Source organism: Melopsittacus undulatus, chromosome 19 (assembly GCF_012275295.1).
Source record: "Melopsittacus undulatus isolate bMelUnd1 chromosome 19, bMelUnd1.mat.Z, whole genome shotgun sequence".
Taxonomy (NCBI): domain Eukaryota; kingdom Metazoa; phylum Chordata; class Aves; order Psittaciformes; family Psittaculidae; genus Melopsittacus; species Melopsittacus undulatus.
In genome coordinates this window covers 2911649-2930222 of record NC_047545.1, presented here as the reverse complement: position 1 = coordinate 2930222, position 18574 = coordinate 2911649, and the positions used below count along the sequence as shown (strand labels likewise).

General features: G+C 51.7%; 2 non-coding genes across 2 annotated transcripts; one reads left to right on the top strand and one right to left on the bottom strand.

Moving 5' to 3' along the window:
• The first annotated feature begins 17844 nt into the window (after positions 1-17844).
• On the top strand, positions 17845-17917 carry TRNAV-CAC (transfer RNA valine (anticodon CAC)). The gene has a single exon. It is a non-coding gene; the product is annotated as a tRNA-Val (tRNA).
• A 295-nt stretch (positions 17918-18212) lies between these two features.
• On the bottom strand, positions 18213-18284 carry TRNAG-UCC (transfer RNA glycine (anticodon UCC)). The gene has a single exon. It is a non-coding gene; the product is annotated as a tRNA-Gly (tRNA).
• Positions 18285-18574: the final 290 nt, after the last annotated feature.

The following is an 18574-nucleotide window of genomic DNA, read 5'->3' as shown; positions in this document are numbered from 1 at the left end:
AAAAGCCTCCAGCATGCTGTGATTTGGCTGCCAGGGACTGGAAGCCCTTGAACTTCATTGTTTTCTCTGAGCCAGTTCAGCCACATCACAAGCAGTACTTGAACAAACATCGTCCACCTCGAATTCATCTTAGAATCCATCATGATTCAAATAATGCATCCCAGTGCTTCCCACCACAGAAATCTATTTCATATGTTACGTCCACTTCAGTACAGAGTGTGTGTATCAAACACACACAGCACAGGGTGCAGAACACCCCTGAGTTATTGAGGTATGTTACACAGGATGGAGTCTGTTCTGTCAAAATCCAGGAAAAGGAGCTCCTTCCAACCCATTCCTCATGGGTAGGGCAGCAGAAAGACAAAATCCCTGTCTTTTAGAGAAAAAGAAGTCAGCTGATTTATTGGGAACTCAGTAGTTGGCACCTATTGTTCTCCCTACCTGTGGGGTACCTGTCATGTGTGAAAGGTGCCTGTGCCTCTGTTGCCAAACACACCCTTAGCAGCGCACAGTGAGACCTGCGCTGAACTAAAGCATTGCCTGAGTGAGATGGATTAGAGAGATCATCAAAGATAACGGGGGAGAGAATCAGATGATAAAGAGGACTGGCAAGACAGATGGATAATCTTCCTCCTGGGCCAAACATGACAAGATAATAACCTTTTCCTTTTCTCTAGTCCCACGCGCCCTTAGAACTCCAGGGCTTGATGAATATCACTTCATTTGGTCTTCTGGTCCCCCTGGGAAATGGCTATCACAATGCCCATCCTTACAGAAAAGGGATCTGAGGTTATTACTTAGGAATAGGTTTCATCTTAACATTAGGAGTGTAAAAATCAACCCAAGTGTTCTCTTGTCAGGCTGCTCTTAGCTACCCCCATGTCTTGAGCACACTGAACATGAGCTGGAGAATTCAGAGAGCTACAGCCACCTTTCATAGCCTTGTCCTCTCCTTCCCAGTGTATCCCTGTCCCCATCCCCGGCTCCTGGCACAGCAGCAGGTACTGACTATTGCTGCTGGTCTGGGGGCTTCAGTCCATGCTGGGATCTTGTAGGTGGGCTGTTCATCCTGGCTCTAGAGCTTCAAAACAAGTAAGCACTTTTGGATACCTTCCTTTCAGAAGGTTCCTGAAAATCCGGACTAATGGGAATACATCATACTGGGCACCTGAAAACATGAAATGCTTTGGAAAATGATGGGGGGGGTCTGTTTCTGAACATGACTTGGGAAGACTGCACAGCCTTAAGTAACATAGGATAAAAAGAAGACCTTTGCATAACATTATGGAGACATCCTTTAATCCTCAGTTCAGGCAAGGGTTTAACTTCAGGTGTGTGTTTGATTGCTTGGGGAGGGAAGTGCATTCGTGTTTTCCTCGAGTGGGGCCTGATGTGGGGGTTGTAGCTTTGTTTGATGAACATTTGGGAGTCAGACTCAAAAGTCTCCCCTCTGTCATAGAATCATGGAACGGTTTGGGTTGGAAAGGGCCTTAGAGATCATCTAAGTTCCAACCCCTGACATGAAGTATGATGCTGAGTAGGACACACAAGGCTTTGCCACCCTTCTGCGTATCAATGCATTCACACACAGAGCCCCACGCTGGACCATGGAAAGTCTATTCTATGCACTTCATAAACCCCCAAGCCTGAGCCGCAGCCTGTGGCAAGTGCTGGACAAACAGCATCCATACAGCCGGGCTGCTCCCCGTGGGGACGTGACTGAGGGGCTTGAATGAACGCAAGACTCTGCACGGCTGCAGGGGTGCACCTGGCAAGCAAACAAGTCCCGATGCAACCAAACCCACCAAGGAGGAAATCCCTGCGTGGATCAGAGCCTCCCCTTCCAGCTCAGAGGCTGCCAAGGCCAAGCCGTGGGGCTGACCCTCGGCAGCACTACTACACACGGAGCGGCGCCGTCTGTTTGTAAACAGGGCAACCCTAAGAGCTCCACACTCATTATCCACCAGGAAGGGGCCGTATCTCCCAATCAAACCTCGCAGGAGCCATCTGCTCTCTGTAAATAAGGGCTCCTGGAGGCAGGGCGTGAGCGGGCTCTGATTGGAACGTGTGAATAGCCCTATTCATGCAAGTAGTGGAGTCAAACAAAACCTGGCAGGAAGGGCAGGGTCAGACCTGGAACTGCAGGACTGAGCATGGGTCGGGTGCTTTCTGAGCACCCGGAGCCAGGACAGCGCACATCAAACGCTCCTTCGGCAGCAGTGAACCAGGATTTTCAAAGCTGAAGACTCCAGATATCCTGGGCAGCCTTAGGGTACTAAATAGCAATACTGAGTATTGGATTAACTGTTCCTTAGCCGTTTCTTTTTCCTTTGTCTATTTTGGCTCTAGGCTTACATTTAGGAGATTTTATTCAATCTCTATCCCAGCATCTCTTTCCCTAAGGACATGACTTACAAAGATATTTCGGTGTCTAAACACAGATCATTTTACTAGGATTTACCAAGGAATCTGGATCCCCACTCCTGCTTATTTTCCGGTGAGGTGCATGTGCCTTGCTTCCCTACAAACACCCTCAGTTTTAAAGAGCCGTTAAACAACGACACACTTTGAGCCCACACAACTCTGAGCAGAGTCTTGGAGGGAAGACCCTGCCTATACAGAATGTCTACATCAACTCCATCACCTCTGGGCTTTGGGTCCTTATCAGGAATTTAAGAGACAACTCCCATTGATTTCAATCAGCAGAAAGGCAGATTCTTTGCTCAGAGTTGTGCCTTCAGATCTCATTCTGGCCTCGGTTCCGCTGTGTACCCAAGCCCTGTGGGGTGTCTGCTGAGCTGAGATGGCTGCAGGTGCTCAAATACCCGGCTGAGGCAGCCCCTGTTCCCCCGTTGTCCAGCAGAGAGGATGGGGTTACCAGGATCACGCTGGTGTCGCAGTGCAGTGCCAGGCCACGGCGCGCACAGACACGCATGCATTCCATGTGCATGAATGCAGGTGTTGGGAAGAGGCTGAATGTAAACTGCATGTGGGTGCAGGTGCCTGGAGCAGGCAGAGAGTGCCCAGGGCTGCTGCCAAGCTCAGGTGTCTGGGGTGGAACAAATCTCTGCCAAAGAGAGAAGAACCTCAAGGTGTTTATCCAAGCTCAGAAGCAGATCTCACAGCTGAAATCCACTCTCCTTTTTCCTGCTGAGATTCCCAAGCACCTCCCAGTCTCCCAGCTACTCCCAGCCCAAAACCCTATCAGATGCCACAATTGCAGTGGAAAAGCAGCTCATTACTGGAGTGGCAGGCGCCGCACAGACAAATATTTGTGGAAGGCATAGAGAGCCCAGGGACTGGAACGCATTGTCTCTGATGGGAGGAGGGAAGGGAAGCAGGATCTTGCCTTTAGCAGAATTAAATAGCAAAAATCTATTATGGAGTGTTTCTTTCTAGCCAAACTCAGGCTGTTTGCTTCTGGCAGGCAGTGTGCTTACCTCCTGCCACATTGATCTCCAGTTTGTGCACTTCCTAAATACTTTAAGGGTCAGGAATTAAACTGAGTTGGTTCAAACCCCCTGTTCTTCAGAGTCCTCTCTGCTAGGCTTTCTCACAAGAGAGACAGGGCTGTGTCCTTCTATGAGATGGGATTGGGTTGAGAGCTACAGAAAACTGCCAGTAAAAAACCAAGGTGACCAAATACGCCCCTAACAAACTGAAATGACTTTGCTTAAGCAATACATGCTACACAATGCAAAACGCGGTTATTGGAGGATCTGATATCCTCTCCCAGCCTATTTTTTATAGGAAATCTGAGTAGACAGTGTCACAGAATGCAGACACAACCCCATAGAAACAGGAAGAGGGATTCGGTGCAATATCGCTTTCTGGCTTCTCCTCAAGTTCTTTTGTGTGTCTCTTTGGGGACAGGAGCTAAAGACCAGCATTTCTTGCCCTTACGTTACAGCTGAACTTCAAAGGGAAAAGCCCTTCTATTGATGGAAGAGAAGAGGCATTGCACAAACTAAGCCTCCGTGTTCTGTTGCACTGAAGAACGATCACAGTCACTGTGCAGCCACCCAGCTGATGGAAGATGTTAAAGGATTTACAGATAGGTAACACGAAGGTATCTCTTATCTCTCCACTCCAATTCCACAGGCAAGCACTTCCACCGTTAGCACGTTCAGCGGATAGAACGTGTATCTCTGAAGGCTGTGGTACATTTAAGGCCTTAAATGAAATATCTACTTTCTTTTCAGGTGTTTTTCTTTTTTCCTCCCAGATATTTAAGTCTGAAGCAGTAAATAGGAATTTCCTTTAAATGGAAACCATTGGGTTTCCTTTTCCTCTCAGAGATCCATGTTACTGAAGAGAAATACAGGTGAGAAGGCAGGAGATGGGGCCAGTCTGAGCCCTGGATTATATCTCCTCGCTGAGCCTCTGCTTAGCAAAGTGTTTAAACATATGTGTAACAGAGCTGGGGGAGGATCTCCAGGGAACAGGGCATAGTCTCACCTTCCAAAACCGGAGATAAAGCCAATGCAGGAAATCACTTCAGCTGGGAAATGCCTTATTTCTGAAGTGCTTAAAGACTTTTAATATTTAACATTAATTTAACATTAAGACCTTTCACATTTTACTTTTCTTTCCTAAACTATATTGTATAGTTCAAATGTCTGCCCTGAGGCAGAGTTCAAGACTTTGCTCTTTTAATTCAGTCAAAATTAGGAAAGAAAAACTTGGTTTCATTTGATTCCACTCAATTGTCTTTTTTTTTGGGGGGGGGGATATCAACATTTTGGGAAAATTATATAGCCATTGAGTACTGGAACATGTCTGCTGAGGGACCCTAAATGTCCCACTAATGCAAGACTAATTCTGAGTGCTCAGATAGAAGAAACTACAGAGGAAAAACAGATGTCAAAGAAGAATTTACCCCCAGCAGCATCATGGTGAAAGATCCCATTTCTCCTAGAAACTAGAGAATTTCAAGAGCAACTTTACGGATGAGCTACCAGTCAGGCACATTTTCAAAGCAGTGATTTTGAGTTTTCCAGTATAAAGCTTTGATACTGGAGCGCATGGGCAGATCTAGAGTCATTCTTAGCTTCCCGAAGTGTTTTGGCCTCTGCCCTACCCCAGACCTGCATCAGGGCTTGTGTCTCACCGGGGGCGCTCAGGGCTGCTCGGGGAGGCGCAGGTAAATCTGTTCCGATCTCGCTTTCCACCAGGCTCAGCCCTTGGCTCTCACCAGAGCCCAGCTTTGCTGGGTGCAGCAGTGATGCTGGAGCGCTGTTTGTACCTGCCCGAGAGCAGCCGGACCGCGAACCCACAGCGCTGTTTCTGCCCCGCCACCGGACACGGCGCGGGTGACCGGGGCCGTGCCCGCTCCGGCTCCTTCCCTCTCCCGTCAGAAACCCGTTGCCGCTGTCCCCTGCGGGACTGGACGCAGCCTGGCCCCCTCCGGCCCCTGTGGACCTCCCAGCGTCGCTTCCCAGGCTCGGGGTGGGGACCTGGCGGCGCTTCCCCCCGGGGGGAGACCTGCCCCGACCCGCCGGGGCGGGTGCCTGTGTCCAGTACCCACTGCCAGTGCCCGGTATCCCTGCTCCATACCCGATGCCCTTGCTGCATACCCGGTATCCCTGCTCCATACCCGGTGCCCCTGCTCCATACCCGGTATCCCTGCTCCATACCCGATGCCCTTGCTCCATACCCGGTGCGCTCCCCGTCCCCGGCGGGACACGCGCCTCGGGCCCTGTCCGTGGTGCTGATCCGCGGCTCCTGCGGACCGGGCAGCCCAGCCCGGCTGCCCCTGCCGCCCTTCCCCGCTGCCCCGGGGCCGCTGCAGCCCCCCGGGTCCCTCTGCCGCTGGAGGGGCTCCCCGGCAGAGGCGGGACCGGCTCCACAGGTGCCCGGGGTGCCCCTCGCCTTCCCCCGGCCACCTGCAGCGTCCCCGACTCAGCTCATCCCGCTCCGCCCTCGGCCGAGCCGCTTCCGCACCCGCGGAGCTCACCTGTCCCGGGTCACCTCTGGAAGCAGAGGGGCTGGGAGAGCTGCCCGGCCTCTGCCTCGGGGCTTTTATCAGCCCCGGGGGGGCGGCGGGAGGAGCAGCCGGGCGGGGACTCGCCGCTTCGGCCAACGGGAAGCTGCTTTTCCTTGCAAATGCCGAGATTGCACAGATTACATCATGGAGAGCTGCCTGCGTTTCAGTGTAAGAGTCTCCTCCTGGCGTCAAGCCGGGTCGGAAGAGTGGTAGCAGACAGCAACAGGTCTGTCCCTTGGGCTGGCGGCGCCTGGACCCCTTGGAAATAGGGCAGTAGGCTGGGGAAGTACCCCCAGGGGGGACACGTATACCCGTGGGGGACACAAGCTTTGCATCTGGGCCCAGAGAGCTATTGAGATTCTTCCAGTGCTTCCATGGGAGCAAGGAGCTGCATGTTTTCACTGGTCTGGGTTGGAAGGGACCTTAAAGATCATCCAGTTCTAACCCTCCTGCCATGGGCAAGGACATTTGCTTTATGGATGTAAGTTGCTCAGTACCTCCCAGGACCAAACCCAGAACATACATCAAAAGGACAGTGAGACTTGGTACCCAACTCCCTTCAAGGAGCCTACTCAAAAGGAAATCCAGAGTAAGGGACTGAGCTCAATGCCTGTGGCTCTTATTACCCCAGCTGGATCCCTTTACCTCAGCTGCTCACCAGGATTATCCCAATCTGCTCTCAGTTTAGTCGTAACTGCTGCTACCTCCTGGCACAGAGCTGCAGGTACATCACCTCTGATTTCCCTCCAGCCTTTGAGTCTCTGCTCCTAAGTCAAGGGGAGGAAGGTCCTACTGAGATTAAAGAAATGGCCCACAAGGGGTGATGAAGAAGAACCTCTCCAGCTGTGCATCAGTGAAGAACAGCCATTCTGCAGCTGTTCAGAAGGGGTAAGAAATGCACCGGCACTGCCTGTTCTCCCGGGAGCTGTAGGCTTTTGTATGAGGCAGGACTTTGGATTCAAGCCCTCTCCATGCCATCTAACCAGTCATTTTGGCCAGCGATTTCAGTTAAGACTTCAGAAACTTGATTTTCAAAGGGCTCTCAGTTGTGAACATGAGGTGTACCTGTCAAGCCCAAACTGTCTGAAGCCTGAGCTACTCATTCAGAAGATGCATTTGAAAGGTAGGGCTTATTGCAAGAAGAGACCTGGAAACTCACTGTGTCTGTGGCATCCTCATTCCCTCTGGCTTTTCTACCTCGGGAGACTCCTGTGCCTCACGCATTTGCATTCTTGAGTGGAAAAAGGGACTGGACAGATTTTTCCCATGGAGAAAGTCTGGGATGAACTCAGAAGCCACAACAGGAAAAAGGTCACAATCTGATTTAATGATTTCAAGTTGTTTTCCACCCCCTACTCGGAGCAGTCCTCGTGGATGCGTAATTAACCACGGAGTGAAGGGGGAGCGAGCTGGACTTTGGCCCCGGCTGACCTGATTCATGCACCGTGTCTGATTAATTCACCTGGTCACATGGCAGCTGCCAGCGACTTGTTGCTGGGCATCCAGAGGTTTCCAAGGGAACCGCTCCTTCTCCCGCCGATGCTCCTCAACAAGTGCCGGCTCCGGAGGGCCCTATGCCCTGCCGGGAGCAGAGGTGTGCGGAGGAACACCCCGGACAGACAGCACCCAGCTGAATTCAGTGATGCTCTGCCTCTGGGCAGAGCCCTGCGGTGATGCGCGGAGCCTGAGCCACAGCCCTGCCTCTGCTCACCCCGCTGTGCTCAGTCCCAGCCCACACACGCATCGCCTGTGCCCAATCCCCCCCATCAACCCAGAGGCACCTCGCAAACAACACAACAGCTCCGTGCTCACTGAGACACGTTCCTGGCCCCCGGGGCTCCTCTTTACAGAGCAGCTCAGCTGAGAGCACGCATCCGAGCCCCCTTTCCTGAGGGGTGCTTAAAAACTCTCTTTCATGTTACAGGCACCTTTACGGATGGAAAGCCAGGCCCCTATGAGAGAAGGCTTCCCACCACTGCACACACAGACCCAGCCTTACCTTTGCAGAGCTCCTACATAGACCAGTCTTCCTCCCCCCTCAAATCCCAGCCACAGTGCTGCCTACACACAGGCGTGGTGGCTTCCACATACACAGCCACTCCTCACACCTCCCTCACACACAGGTCCTTACACACGCTCTGCACTACGTCCACTCCATCCCCTGTGCGCACACCCTGCAGACTGACACTCGCACCCTTGGTTGTAGCTGTTCCCGCTTGTTTGCACACAGGGCACAGAATCAGAGAATCATTAGGTTGGAAAAGGCCTAAAAGAGCATCCAACTGTTAAGCTAACACTGCAAAGTCCATCACTAAACCAGGTTTCAGCACAAAGGGAAACTGAGGCACAGACAAGCCCTGCAAAACTCTCTGCATTGCAATGCACCGAATCACAGCTTTGAACATGGCAGCAGGAGGTCACAAGGTGTAGAATCGCAGAATAACAGGATTTGGGTTGGAAGGGACATTTAACTCTCATCCAGCTCCAACCCCCTGCTATAAGCAGGGACACCTTCAACTAGACCAGTTGCTCAGACCCCTGTCCAATTTTGGCAGCAGAAAGTCAGCTTCATTCAGCTGAGTTTTGTAGAGCTGATTTGTCCCTGCTGCCACAATGGTTTGCATTGCTGCAGGACATGAACACTCAGGAAAACAGGTCTCATAGCTCCATAGAATAACTTAGGTTGGAAAAGACCTTTAAGATCATCAAGTCCAACTATTGACTCAGCACTGACAAGTCCACCACTAACCCATGCCCCTGAGCACCACATCCACACATCTTCTAAACCCCCTAGGGATGGTGTCTCAGACTGAGAAGAAATAGTACTTGGAGTCAGCTCAAAGGCTTAAGCAAGAAGTGGCACATTCAAAACTGCATCTAAGTGTGAATTAATGCTGTGACCAGGAAGACACAACTCCATGGAGGGCAGAAAGGCTACGAATGAACAACCGCTTCTCAGAGCCAAGGTCTCCATAGGAGTGAGGAATGAGACGTGTTTGTGCCAGGCTGAGCTGTCCCTCAGGGTGTGCACATGGGGGATGTGAGCACGTCTGCCTGAGGAAGCACAAGGCTCTGGTGATGGGTAATGAGCACACTTTTAATGAGCTGTCTGCAAAAGGCACAGTCAAGTAGCTGCAGAGTATGTTCACGCCTCAAGGGAGAGCGGGGAAGTCTATCTCCCTGCCTTTATCTCTGTGTTGTATTAAACCCCATGTGCATGTACTTGAACTTGTGACATTGAGACCATCACAAATATAATGAGGAGAGGGAGGTCATCCAGACAAACGTGCCTGGCCTTGGTTGAGTTTGTGTTTGTGTCTCCAGCAGTAGACTCTCAGCTGCTGAAGCAGTTAAAAGGGGAATATTGTAAAGAGAAAGCCCCTGCTAACTGAGTAAACAAGAAGTTGAGAAGCGGCTCTGTCAGGGAGCAGCACGGTGTGGAAGCAGAGGTGGAAGGAAAAAAGGAAACAAATAAACACAAGCTGAAGAACCAGCAGCAGCTCTGGAGCAGGACTGTCACCAGCATTACAAGCAGAAGCTCTGCTTCACTCAGAAGGGGTTTTAACGCTTAGAAGACAAAATCACACAACCTCTCACTAAAATCTGGGGTTCTCTGTCCCTTTGACATCTCAGATGCTGTTTCACACAATACAAGAAGCTGGTGCCCTGCTGAAATCACCAGGGAAGTTGAAAGCAGACAAAAAGAAGTGCTTTTTCACACAGCACATCATTAGATTTTGGAGCTTGTTTGCCACAGGTTATTGTGCAGACTGAAAGCATAAGGAGCTTCAAAGGGGTTTAGACAAGTTTATGGAGATTCGGCCTATCAGCAGTGATTAAACTTAGTAACACAGATGCAGCATCCAGGCAGTCCTTGTGGATTGCTGGAAGCTAAGGACTACAGGTAGGAGAAGCCTTATTACTTACATTCCCTTGCACACTGTCCTAAGTATCTGCCTCTATTGATTACAGGGTAGTAGGTACAATATCCCAGTGCACATGGTCTGCTCTGGATCAGTCAGATCCTGTTTATACTCCTGAACACACCATGAATCACCAATTTGGGCTGCTGCTTCTGGTCAGTGAGCAAACCCCCAACCACTGCCTGCCTCCCAGATGTGCACAGCTCAGTCCCACTGCCAAAGCCTCTCCCAAAGCCCCTGGGGTACACGGGTTGCTTTATTTGAGGTGGCTCAGTGAAAACCTAAGCAGGGAAATAGGGCTCAGAGGCTTGAAGCGGTTTCTGCTCTTGGATGAGGACATGGATGAAAGCGGAAGTGAGGGGTAAAGGGTTGCTACTGGAGGCAGAATTCCTGCCCAGCTGTGCTGTTGGCTCTGCTAGGGAGAGCTGCCCAGGAGAGCAAGGCGGGTAACAGCCCTACCACCAAAAGGGAATGTGATGCCAGGCCTGCTCGTGTGCTCAATGCTTCCATGTGTGCAGAATGGCTCACAGGGAGTGCAAAGCTGAGAGGCACTTACAGAGACATTTAGCCTAACACAAAACATTCTCCTGGGACACAAGGGGGATGGAGCAAGGCTGGGCAGGCTCCTCTCCATTGAGCTCCGCTTCACTGAAATCAATATGTGATTAGGAAGCGACTCCAGCCCTTAATAGTCTACCTCTGAAGAGTATCATGTTTGTGTTGAATGAGGACGCCTTAGGCTAGACATGAGGGAAAATTCTTTGCAGTGATAAGGACAATTTAGCCCTGGAACAGAGCCCTGGGAAAGGGGTTACAATTTCTAGTGCCCAAGGCTTTAGAGAGCAATTCAGACCAAATCCTTCCAGGGGGGATGTGAGGCAGGAGGGAGCCTCAGGGCAGCAGGATGGGAATTCTGCTCATTCCGGTCTCCTGAGTTAGAGCAGGGTTTCCAGAGCCGTCTGATCTGACAGCAATGCCAACAACAGAGGTGATGGACCCCAGCTGCGGGCTGCCTCTCTGCCCCTCTCTCCCTCCTCCAGTCCTTAGCTGAAGCTTACTTGCTAATAGACATGTAAAGCAAAGCTGCAAACCTCTCTCCCCCTCCTCTTGCACGTCTCTCACTGCCCAACCTGAGGCCTGTTTTCTCTTTCAATGCTTCTAATGAAACTAAGTGGCTGCAACCAGAAAGTTTCCACTTTCTGCCTCTGGGCTGATTACTGCAGAGCTGAGGGAGGCAGCATCCTGCTCCGGAGCCTCTGTGGATGGGAACCCTCAGGGGAGGGGATAAAGTAATGCTCCGTGCCCTCTGCTCACCAAGCACCATTAGAGCTCTGCCTGCCTAACCTGGCAACCTGGGAGAGCAGGACCTCAGCAGCCCCACTGCTGGGGCCAAGGTCTCTGGAAAACATGTGCTAGTGCATGATCTCTGCAGTGCTTGATGCTGGGCTTCAGCACCAGAACCTACAAAAGAAGTGAAGTTCTTTTATCAGCCGTGCTGCAGCAATCTCTGGTGCTGCTAAAGGGGAGCTGCTCTCACTTGCTATTTCTCTGTGTGCTTAATAGTGTCTAGAGACACTTCCCGTCCCCAGTGGATGGAGACTGTGCCCAAGTGGGGACAGAAGGAGCAGCTCTAAGGTACTGGGTCCACCTCTTCAACCCCTTCTGCCTCATCTCTGAGAGCTGGTGAGGAAGAGCCCAGCACAAGGGCAACTTCAGGCCCTGGCTTGGTTTCCAGCTCACAAGGAATTCTACCAGAGGTTTCCCATCATTAAGGCCAAACTTCTGCAGAGCAGCCAGGAGCTGTCTGCCTGCAGGTCAGGAAGGGAGCTCACCAGGATTCCAAGACACCCTGCAAATCACACCAATGTGGTCTCAGATGGCAGACTGCTGCCTTGTCATTGCCCCTCTCTCAGCTCAGGAGCTGAATGCTCAGGACTTGGCCCCAGGTAGGCTCAGTGTGTTTCTCAGCAGTCCAGGCACTAACCAGTCCATCACGGATGAGGCTCACGTGTTTCTTGCTCCTGGCACCTCCCCTGTGCAACCTTACTCCACGTTTCCCCTCTAGGCCCTGAAGGGTTTCCCATCAACATCCTGACCTCTTGCAACTCTTCTCAGGCTAGATTCTGACCCACATCAGGGCTGGCTGATGCCAGTGCCTGTCTTGGGTTACACCTTTGGGTTACACCAACCCTCTCTTGGGTTACACCTTTGAGTTCCTGGCTGCATCCTGGAAAGCTGGGATGTAACAGCAGGCCTGAGTTCCACCTAGCTGACATGAGGGGAAAGCAAACAAGATCCTGCTCAGCACTGCAGAGCCCAACTGCTCCAGTGTTGCCTGGCAGATGGGGCCCAAGAGGAGACCATCTGTTCCCCAGCGAGGCCCTGAATTCCTCCCTGTGAGATCCTGGGATGGAGCTATCCAACTGAGTGCAGTGGGCACAGGGAGCAGCCCTGACCTTCAGCCCTTGGTGACTGGGTACCTTCCAGAGCTGAGACCTCAGTTTCATGGGCTGCTGGATTCCTGCAGCATTCCTATTGCCTACATTATTTATTTGTTTCTCTCCACATCTCCAGCCTCTTTTCCTCCCCACACACATGCAGTGCTTTGGTAAGGTGGGTAATGCCTGTAGCAGAGGCTGTTTAGCTCCCACTAACCCTGCCCTCTCCCCACCCTGCTCTCCTTGTCACACCACCCTGTGCAGGTTGCCCAATACCATCTGGAGATGAACCAGGTATTCATCACGTTCCAGAGACACCGGAGGGGGTTCAAAAGAGGTTCTTCCACAGGGGAGGTTGCAGAAGTGTTGTCAGAATTGAAGGGGCTGGCATCTTCGAGGGAGAAAGGGATAACATCCAGGGAAGGCTGGAGAAGGAGGAAAGAGCAATCTTGCTGATAGTCAGCATGTCTGAGAAGCTGGGAACATATTGCATTAAACCGATAATAACACCTTGAACAGCAGGGTGGCAGTTTCCATCTGGCCTTGTGCTGAGCTTGGTCTCTCTCATTTCCTCCCCCCTGCAGCCAGGGAATCTGAGGCAGAGGGTTGCCCATAGGTCACCCAGCAAGGCTGAAACAGAAGAGCCTTCTAGAGAGAGCAGGATGCTGAGGAGCAGCAGCACAGCCTCTTGAGTCTCCTTTGGGCCCAAGTAGATCCTCCTCAGGCCCGGGAGGTGGGAAGGCACAAGAGCTCTTTGCTTAATTAGTACAACAGCTGAAGCACTTGAGCAACAAAAGCTCCTCTCGTTGCTGCCCCACTTTCCCCCGGAGCCGGGGCTGGGGAGCAAACCGCCTGGAAGGCAGCAAGCGCCCTGGATCTTGTCACCATGGCTGCACACACACAGCCTCCTGTTATCTCCAGAGGAACAAAACCCTCCTCCCACCCTCTCCTGTCTCAGCTGGAGCTGATAAAAGAAGAAGAAATAAACAAAAGCAAGAATAAGAATAATAAATAAATGTTAAAAACTGATCAGAATACCCCAAAGCCAAAGAGCAAATAAATCTCCAGGGAATAAACCAGCCTTCTGGCAAACTGTTTGTTTCTGCAGTGCTCTGGGGGTTGCTGGAGAGCTGAAGCACTCAAATGAGTGTTTGGGGTTATAGAGTCCATCTCAGTAATACTGGCATGTACAAAATCACCACTCAGGAACATCCCAAATTGTGCTATTTGCTTGAGAATGCTGATCTCTAGCTGTATCTACCTAATTGTATAGTTGTGATTTATTTATAGACATGGATGTGTGTACTACTAACATTATTATATGTAATTTTTATGTCTTCTTGTTTGGAACCCACAGTGCTCACATCTGTAAGGTACTTGTAAGAGCTGGTGTCCTGCCTCTTCATCGTGCCATGTACAGGGAGGCACCAGAGGTAGCAGCAAGGAAGGAACAGAACAAATCAGGTAACAGATTTCTGTGTTACCACAAAGTGCTTTTGGAATCGGGCACCTCCAGTCTTCCAGGCAGTGTGGACAAGGGCTTTAGAGAGCAAACCGAACTGAAATCCCAAGTGGGACTTTGTTGTTGTGTTGGTTTAGTTGCATTCTCACAACTTAAAGGCTAAAAATAAGCATAGCAGGAAAGCAGTGAAAACTAGCAGCCATCTATTTGTATTTGGAGAGGAATTAGGGCTCTCATGGCTGCTCCAGACGGGCTCCCAACATAAACTGGGGAGATAATTTCACTAGGAGCTTCCTGCACGAAAGCTCTGACCATCTGGCTGAACATGAACGTACCTTTTAGCAAGATGTCTCCCGTTGGCTGGGTGCCTTCAGAGCCCCCTCCCTGCAACAGGCACTATTTCAGTGCTTAATTACACTTGCTGTTAAAAAAGGACAACTTATTTTTAGTGTGGATCTCTCCACTAGCAGCTTCTGGCCACTGAACATTCTCCTGGCTGCTGACACGGAGGAAGTGGTGCCTTTAAATCAACCTGGGAACTGCACGTGCCATTGAGGATGGCCACAGAGTGACTCCAAGTTGTCTTGGACCTGAAAAAAGACGTTTGTGTGGGAAGAAACAAATGAAGGAGAATAACTGATAATTGAGGGTTTAACCTCGTTTTCTCCTTTTGGCACTGGCTGGCACATGCAGTTCTGTGGCTCACCCACTTTTGTACTATCAGTAGTTGAAAACTAATAATTGTTATTCCAGCAAGAAATTGAAGACTTAGGAATAAGATAAACCTTTGGCTTAAATTAAAAGTATTATATTTACAATTCTTTCTTGCAGCTGCCAAAGAGCATCAGGCTGCCCTTTGATTCAACACAGCTGAAGAGTGCCATATTAAAGGGATGATTATGGCTTTCAACTTTTCCACAGTCAGTTTCTCTCATCAGTAGTTCTTGGCTGTAGAAGTCCAATCTTGGTCACAAAAGACCATTCAGTGTGCGAGATTTCTGCCTGGGAGACTTGCAGGGGTGAACTCTTGCTTTTAAACTTACCTGCCTTTCCTTTGCATATGGACTTCACTGCATAAACCCATTTAGACCATGACAACTGCTTGCTCAGCCTGGCCTGAAAAGGTCTGGCTCTTATTGATAGCTCTGAGCACAGTGTTACTGCTAAAGAAAGCTCTTGTGTTCTCCCAGTGCTGGATACACATGGATCTGCATAACTACTGTAATAACAGCTATAGGAATATTAATGGGAACTGGGACTAGCCTCCAGAGCTCATACTCTCCTGGGCAACTCTCACTGAAAGACCTCTCACTGAAGAGGTCTTTGAGAACCTGGGTTAAGAGATCATTTAGGGGCAAAAATGATGTTGGTTTTTTTTCCCCAAAACCCACCAATACATGAAGACCTGAGTGTAGGATTTCACAGTACATCAGGGGTTCAGGTTAGGTGTGGGCTTTTGATGAACTTCTGAGGAGAAAGAAACTGCAAACCTTGGTGATAGTCAGCGCTGAGGACTGCAACCAGCCCAGTCCCCAGTGCTGAGGAGAGCACGGCTGTGCTCTTGCACCCCTTGGTGTGGCAGAACTTGCTGATAGGTTTGGCTTAGCAGAGACAATATTTGACCTCTCTGTCCCACACTGACCATGTGTGCCCTTTTATGCATTAGCATCACGTGCTGGATGGAGTGCCTGCCCCTTTGCTATCACTCCTGTGCATACACCCCTCATCTCCCAGCACCCACCGACTCCCAGCATCTGTGCCACTTGCTTGGCCTCTTTTCCTTTATGCTGCTCCCCTCCACACTCGTGTGACTGCTATTGTGTGGTCCCTGCCACACAAAAGCTACCCTGACCTAATTTAAATCAGCGCTATTGAAGCCGTTCTTGTTTTATCTCCCAGCACAAGGGCTGTGCTCCCCATTTCAGAGGGAGCAGAAATGAATGGCTAATTGGGGGGGTATTGTGCGAGGCAGCGTTGTCTCCCAGCCCTGATTGTCAGCTCTCCTGCTCGGCAGAGCTCCGAGCTCCCCTCTCCTCTAACAGCCACGCAGGCTGCTTCGGGAGCAGAGGGAGGGAAAGGGGAGATGGGACTCCACAACTATGGCAGCGTGTCAGGCAAACAAAGCCCAGCATGGCTGCCTCCAGCGCACGGCTGAAAGGACTGGCAGGGGGAGGGTTCCCTGCTTCAGAAAGGGCAGATGCTGGTGATAATAGCAGAGAAGAGCCATCTTCCACCTCCAAATGAGTCCCTGCTTTCTTTTCCTTGGGGGTTTATGTGACAGCCCTTCCTAGCCCTCTAAAGACTGTCATTGAGGAGGGGGTGAGGTGGAGAGAGCTCTCACACCGAGCAGCACCGCAGGGGTTGTAAGTCCTGGGAGCAGAGGAAATGAGATAGGTCAGGGGCTGGAGGGGAGACTAAAATGCTGCCAAGTCTCTTTGTCCTGTAGGTGAAGTTTGAGCAGTCACTGCCAATGGAGCTCTGCAAGAGCAACAACACCCCCAGGAGCCATTGCAGCAGGATGCAGCCTGCACCAAGAGGGAGCTTTGTGACCTCAGAGTTGCCCATATGAGGAGGACCTAGAGCCCACACCCCACCCACAGAGTGTGTTCCAAGGCTACCAGAGCCCAGCGCTGTCTTAATGACCACCAGCATATCTGAGCTCTGGAGGTCTGGGAGTTAACACTGGCAGCACAACAGCTTTCATCTCATTCCTGCCTCCCACAGGTACCTTCCAAGAGCTTCCTGCCTGCGGCTGTCTGGTCTGCAGCTCTCCTGCCTCCACAGCTCACCAGCCTGAAAGGGGTCTGTGGAGGAAAACAAACCCAGAAGCCTTTGAGTCCTTCCATTGTTGATGGTCTTGGCTCATTTACAGACCCGCTCCCTCCTGCTCCACAGAGAGGACTTTGCCCTCAGCTATCGATGAGGTTTGCCCTCAGCACGCTGCACTGATGCACAGTGCAAAGGTTGCTGCCAGAGTCCTCCCCTGCGGGCAAGGGGAGCCCAATACAGGGTGTTCAACAGCAGCGTGAAGCAAACAAGCCCCAAGGCTTCTGGTTTGCCATGGACTTCAATGTCATGTTCTAATCCTGATCGGGAGGCAGATCAGGGTAAGTTACTGTAGGTAAAGGACATGGTACAACCTCCTCTCGATCTCTTTTAGCCCCAAATCAAGAGAGCAGCTACAAAACTGTAAAATTCAAAGTAGGTTTTGTTAAAAGCAAGTTTTATTAAAAGCGAGTTTTATTAAAAGCAAGGTTCTTTTCCCTTCCATCTGGGTTTATGAGACATTTCCCCCTTCGAAGATTCCCTCTACAGCCAGCAGAGCATTAAACTCTTCACCAAACAAAACAAAACAACGATTCCCATATTCGTGCCTGATTCTGAGGGCTGAGGTTTTACCCAGAGTGACTGCCATGGGTGCATTAACACGAAGTGGGCCTGACCCAAAACCCCCGCCATGGGACACTCACCGCAGGGCCCCTGCTCCTTGCCGGGACGACAACAGAGCCCTGCGTGCGTTGGAGAAGCTCCGTCTGCAGGGAGGGCAAACCTGGGCCCAGCTTGGCCCGAGCCATGGCCGCTCCTGCCCGCGGGACGCTCCGCTCCCTGCCGGCTCTGTTCTACCGACACCTGCTGGCAGCAGCCCCAGCGGGACCTGCTCCTCCGGACCAGGAACGTCCCGAGCTCCTTCACCCGCCTCCAGGCCTCCAGACCCGGGGCTGCCGAGGGCTGCCACAGCTCGGGCAGGCTGCGGGGCGGGTCGGGCTGAGCCCCCTCTGGAGCCGGCCCCTTCCTGAGGGGAGCGCGGCCGCCATGCAGCCAAGCACGGCGCGGGACGGGCTTCAGCCACCCCCTGGGGCTGGGGGAGCCTCCGGAAGCACTAATTAGTCATTAGCACTAATTAATGCCATTATCCCGCCCCGCTTTTCTCGCCGTTTGGGGCAGGTTTTGGCTGGGGTTGCCGTGAGGTGAGGGGTGGGCTCAGCCCCACTGGCCGGTACGAAGGTTGCCGTCCAGACCTTACATCTACAGCGGGTTTCCGTAGTGTAGCGGTTATCACGTTCGCCTCACACGCGAAAGGTCCCCGGTTCGATCCCGGGCGGAAACATCACATTTTTCATTGTCGTTTTGGTTTCTTTTATGTCTTTTCCTTTTTTTTCCCATTTGGTTTTCTTTCTTGCCCCGCCGCGAGCTGCGGGAGAAGTACCGGTACCATGTGCCACCCCACCGGCCATCACCCGTGTCCCGCCGCGTCCCGGTGGCGACCGCCGGGGCTGAGGTGGGTAACACGCACCCGGGCGGGGCGGGATGCGGCCCTTCGGGTGCAGGCGCGTTCTGAACCCGCTTTGGAATCGGTGCAAAGAGCGATAAAAAAGGTGGAAGTGGGGGAAAAAAAATCGCTTTGCGTTGGCCGGGAATCGAACCCGGGTCAACTGCTTGGAAGGCAGCTATGCTAACCACTATACCACCAACGCCCGGCGAAAGAACCCTCCCCGGCCTCGCTTTACAAGCTCACTCGCTTGGACCCAACCATCCTCCCGATGAGTTGGGGTTGGCGAGGCGATGAATAAGAATACCACCACAGTTTCCTCACGGCGGCAATAAATACTGCATCAGGGACCCACCTGTGAGGCTGAGCGGCGAAATAAGAGTTTCTTTGTGCTTTGCTTCACCCTCAATTCTCTCTGTACCCCCCTCACTAAGGAGAATAGTTCCGTCTTCCCCAATCATTCCCCCCTTTCAGGCAGTGGTTCCTCCCACCCCC